This window comes from Morus notabilis, unplaced genomic scaffold (genome assembly GCF_000414095.1).
Source record: "Morus notabilis unplaced genomic scaffold, ASM41409v2 Scaffold758, whole genome shotgun sequence".
NCBI classification, from domain to species: Eukaryota; Viridiplantae; Streptophyta; class Magnoliopsida; order Rosales; family Moraceae; genus Morus; species Morus notabilis.
The window spans coordinates 431,571-437,672 of NW_010365805.1; positions in this window are offsets into that span (position 1 = coordinate 431,571).

Sequence of the window (6,102 nt, forward strand, 5' to 3'; positions counted from 1 at the left end):
GAGAGTGCAATTCCAAGTTTATAGTGGAGTAACTATTGGAATTAATAGAATTAATTAATTAATTAAATTGTTTAATTGATTATTAATTTTATTAGAGCTCGGGATTATAGGTCCATTAGTCCCCACGTTGTCCTAGTAATTCTGCCAGACACAGAGGGTAAAATGGAAATTTTAGAATTACGGAATTCTAAAATTAAACACTCGAAAATAATTAATTGAGAATTAATTATTTATTTAAATAATGTGATTATTTAAATTTGAATTTGAACACATCTAGATTTATCCATTTAAACTTATTAGATAAGTTGTTCAATTTAGAAATTCAAATTAATTTAGGAATTTGAATTTGAGTCAAAATTAGACTACAGGATAAATGATGATTTTATCTTCCTTCCCTATCTGATATTGGCGCCACACAGGGATGAGAATCCCCATCTTGGCCGGCCACATTAAGGGATAAGGGAATAGGAGATTTTGTTTAAAATTCAAATATGAGATAATTAACAAGCTTTATCTTAGAGATAGAGATTGGATTCCTTTTAGAAGTTGGACTTCTACTCTATAAATACTATTTTTGAGACAATTTTCGGAATGGTTTTTTACCCTAATTTTAAAGGTGGCTGAAATTTCTCTATAGAAAGAAGGAAACATTTTTTCTCCAAAAATTTCACATCGTGCATGCGTTGGTATTTGTGGAAATTCGAGTGTTTATTGTAATTCATTTTGTCTCATATGTGCACACACACACGTCTTCATGGATTCTAAGAATTGACGCGGAAGACATTAGTTTTCTAAACACAAAGTTTTAGAGCAAGGATTGTCCGAGGTCAAAGAACTCTAGTTATCATCCGAGTCGGCTTCCAGGTATTTTTCCTAATTGAGTTCTTAATAAATGATTTAATGAGATTAATTTATTTGTGCATAAATTAATATAATCTATAGAGTATCTCAAAAGTTTTATAAAAATTTTTGTTGTACACAATCTGCCTCCCTCCCCGCACCACGCTTCCGCATCCGAATTCGATTCGGAAACCAACAATTGGTATCAGAGCGGTCTATAGACTCTATTAATTTATGCTCCGATTATTTGATAATTAGAATTAATATATTAAATATGTGATATTTAATTATGTATGTATGTGATAGGTAGGCACTTGCATTTATGGATGTTTATATTTAATTCATGTTGATGAATATATGGATGATGGATTTGGTCGTTAATTATATTGTTCCATGGATCACATTAAATTCGTTTCAAATTAAATTATTTGTAATTTTATTCGAGATTAGAATTATTGTAATTCTAGGGTTTGGGTAGAATTAGGGTTTTGATTTTGAATCAAAAGGAGACTTTGAAGATGCCCAAGAACAGCCCCAAGTTGTCCAGAAAATTTCCCGAAAAGAGCCCAGCGCGCGCGCCCCAGCGTGCGGACAGTCCGCGCGGCCAGAGTGCGCAGCTGGCAGCCCATATTCAGGAATTGGACCCCGAATGGACCCGAGGTTTTCTGAAACCCTCGTAATGCGTGTCGATAAACCCAGAAGAGTTCTGGACCCCGAAGAAGGTGAAATCTGACACGAAGACAAAGAACGAAGCCAAAGAATGAAGAGTTCAAGAATCAAAGATCCGTTGATGTAATGGAAGAAAATAATTATTGTAGTTATTTATTTATTCGATTTGGTTGTGATTTATAATTTCCATGGGACCCGGTCAAATCCATCTCAATAGCCGATTGCATATATTTATATTTTATGTTGATAATTATATATTATATGTCCATGCATATAACATGCCATATAGATATAATGTGCCTACTCATATGTTTTATAACATGTCATATATACACGCGTATTTGTTATTATTTATTTTATTTATTATAAAAGGGTTTTAGAAAAATAAAATAAAATAAGAACCATGCGCTAAAATCGATTTAATATGATTAAATTGATTTAAGTTGTAAAATTGATTTGCGAAATACTGTTACATGTGAAATTAAATTTAAGAGTTAAATTTTAGAATTTCACATATCCGAAAAATAAATTGTTTATTTTTCGATTTGAAAACCATGAGATGTTTTTCAAACAAAATACATATTTGCAAAATAATGAGTGGGAGAGGGATGTATGACAATACAACCCACTGGTCTCCATCGTTAGTTCAACACCGTGAGATCCGAAATGGGCTTTGCGGCAGCGCTGATTTCGTACTCCCTACAGAAAGTGTTCTTTCGGATCAATAACAAGGTTGACTTCCTAGCGATAGGATTCAAGGATGTATTTCCAGTTTGACCTACCCTACGGCGGCACTCCGGTGTTAAGTCTGTAGAATCTGAAACGATGGGTTACACTCATGAAAATATAATCAAATTGTTGATTCTATTTTTGACCAAAATAACGGTAGTTGATAAATATGAAAATATGAGATATTTTGATTATATTTATTAATTGAGAAGGTCTCGGTTCAATTTGTGATATTTTGACCTACCCTACGGCAGCACTATATTCGTGGTAAATTGGATTATCGATGGCACCTAAAATTAAAACATGATTTATGTATTTTTCATGTGCATCATGCATCATATTTAATTGTGCCTAAATTCACATGTTTTGATATTCATGCACATAAATTGATTAGATGAATATTCTACTTATTTCCAGCAATATGTCAAATCCTAAAATCTCACTACATGAAACTGAAACACTGACTAGAGATAAACTATGCAAAGTGGTAAAGTAACATAAACAACTTACATTCATGTGATGAATATAAGTTTGTCCCAAATGGAGGATTATCCTCCTGTCCCTAACAAACCCACTGTAGCTAACTATTAGCTAGGGTTGTGCGTGGTAATTCATAAGAAGCCTGAAGGCATGGAGACAGCTTATGATATAATGCAGTCATCAGATACCGTATCTAAAAATCCATAAAATAAAAGGGTTGGCTAAATACTGTAAGGGCATGAATAAAAGACAAAAAGGAAAGTCGTTTCCACTAAAATAAAGGAAAAGAGTCAAGCAAATACGATTTGCTAGTTCTAAAAATATGTTTAGTAAAAAGGGTGATTCCTTATTCCTAAATAGTAGATTCGGGAGTTGCTACTCATGTTTGTTTTCTTTATTAAGTCTTAGTTCTTACAAAGAAATTGTTTCCCGAAATAAAGAAAGGAACTCAAGCAAATATGATTTGCTAGTCCTAATAACATGTTTTAGTAAAAGGGTGATTCCTTATCCTGAATAGTTGATTCAGGAATAACTAATCATGTTTGTTTTCTTTATTAAGTTTTAGCCCTTAAATGGAAATTGTTTCCACCTAAACAAAGAAAAAGAATCAAAGTAAATAAGATTTACTAATTCTAGAAACATCTTTAGTAGAGGGTGATTCCTCATCCTGAATAGTTGATTCGGGAGTAACTAATCATGTTTTGGTTTTCTTTGTAAAATATTAGTTCTTACAAAGAACTTACCGTCATGAAAGTGAAAATACCGCGAGGATATCGGCAAAAGCAGTGGTAGAAGTTAGACTTCAATTCTGGAAATATCTTGTTGTGAACAATGTTTATTTCCCTCCAAGCATAAAGAGAAATTTAATTTCTAATTCCAAATTATTTGAACAATTGCCTTTAATAATAATCTAGTCCACATTTTTCAAAATTGTTCGATATATATTCTGGATATTTGAAAAATGGTTTATACCGTTTAAACCGATGCCTGACTCACTGTGAAATATTGAAATGTTCAAAAGTTGCCGAAACTAAGAATAAGAAGGAAAGGATCTCTCACGATAAATAACACATATATGTGGCATCTTAGACTTGGTCATATTAGCCTAAACAAGATTTAAAGACTGGTAAAGGATGGTCCTTTACGCGAACTAAAAGTTAGTAAGCTTCCAGCCTATGAATCTTGTCTGGGAGGCAAAATGACCATAGAGCCTTCCATGTCGAAAGGAGAAAGAGCCACAGAACCTCTTCAGTTAATACATTTGGATGTATGTGGACCGTTAAACGTCCAAGATAAAGGAGGTTACGAATATTTCATCACTTTTATTGATGATTATTCGAGATATGGTTAAGTTTACCTAATGCAACAGAAATCTGAAACTTTTAGAAAGTTTAGAGAATTCTGAGCAGAAGTTGAAAAACAGTTTGGTAAACTAATCAAGACACTCCGATTAGATCGAGGGGGTGAATACCTGGACCAAGAGTTTCGGGATTTCTTGATTGAAGAAGGTGTGGTATCCCAATTGACTACACTCGGTACACCACAGCAAAATAGTGTAGCCGAAAAGAGAAATCAGACTTTGCTCGACATGATAGGATCAATGTTGAATTAAACTTCACTTCCTACTTCATTATGGGATTATGCCCTAAGAACCACCATGTATATTCTGAATCTAGTACCATCTAAGTATATACCAAAGGCACCCCTAGAGTTGTGGAATGGTCGAAAGCTAGTTTTGAAGCATATTCGCATATCGGGGTGCCCGGCTCATGTGATGAAACAATAGACTGGGAAGTTGGAACCAAGATCAGAAATATGCATATTTGTGGGATATGTAATGGGGACAAAAGAATGATTATTTTATATAGCCATAAGAATTAAAGGTATTTGTATTGACAAATGCCACGTTTCTGGAGCATGGTTATATGATAGTTTTCAACCCCAGAAGCAAAGTAGTTCTGGAAAAGTTACTTTCCAATAAGATTGGACCACAACCGACAAGAGTTGTTGGAACGCTAAGAATGACCACGATCCCTAATCAAACTCCTGTGGCACCTCGTCGTAGTGGGAGGGTAAGCAAGCTACCTGACCGGTATACTGAGGAAGCACATATCGTCACTGCTGATTACGATAAGGAGGATCTGTTGACCTTTAAGGCTACGATGGATGATTTTGATAAAGAAAAGTGGCAAGCAGCTATGAAACTCGAGATAGAGTCCATGTACTCTAACTCAATCTGATAACTTGTAGATCTACCTGAAGGGGTAAAACCCATCGGATGCAAGTTGATCTTCAAGAGAAAGAGAGCAGTGGATGGAAAAGTAGAGACTTATAAAGCAAGGCTAGTGGTTAAGGGGTACACCTAGAAAGAGGGAGTTGACTATGAGGAAACTCTTTCACCGGTAGCCATGCTTAAGTTCATCCGGATACTCTTCGCCATAACAGCATATTTTGAATATGAGATATGGCAGATGGATATCAAGACAGCTTTTCTGAATGGCTATCTTGAGGAAACCATCTATATCGATCAGCCAGAGGGTTACATAGAGAAAGGCCTAGAGCAGAAAGTCTACAAGCTGCAGAGATCCATTTATGGATTGAAGTAAGCTTCTAGATCCTGAAATATCAGGTTTGATGAGGCTATTAAGTCTTATGGATTTGATCAAAACCAAGATGTTTCAAATGAAAGAAAAGAAGATGTTCTTATTCTTTATAAGCCCGAATATCTAATATTCAGTAGGAGTAGTCAGTCATTGTCAGTTGAACTCAAGATTCGATCATTGGGTAGCCGTGTAGTGCATCCTTAAGTGTATGAGGAAAATAAGAAACTATAAGATAGTTTAGTTAGTGAAAGAGTTATCTTTCGCATGATACATAGACTTTGACTATGAGTCATGACAAGAACGGTTGTTGGCAAAGTGTGATTGCTAATTCTATCATTAAGAGTTAATGTGTAGCAGCTTATGAAGCAACAAAAGAAAGCAACTTGACTCTAGAAATTCTTAACTAATCTGGAAGTTGTTCCAGATATAGATCAATCATAGATACCTAGAAAGTTTTAATTTTGAAGACATATTCTACCTGCTTTAGGACAAGTGGGAGATTGTTGGGAATGGTGTCCTAGAAGCATGATATGTAATAGGATATTTATTATTTATTTAATAAAGGAGTTTATTCATTATTTTATGTGCATATATTTATGAATATTTTATGAATATCAATAAAAATTCCATGGTTATTTATGTAACCTTAAACAATGTATATAAGTGTTATATACGAGAGGATAATGTTTAAGGATAATAATCAAAAAGCAATGTTCATAATGAATTTAATTAAAGTTCGGAATCTTTAATTAAAACATTATTAATACATGTCATTCCCATT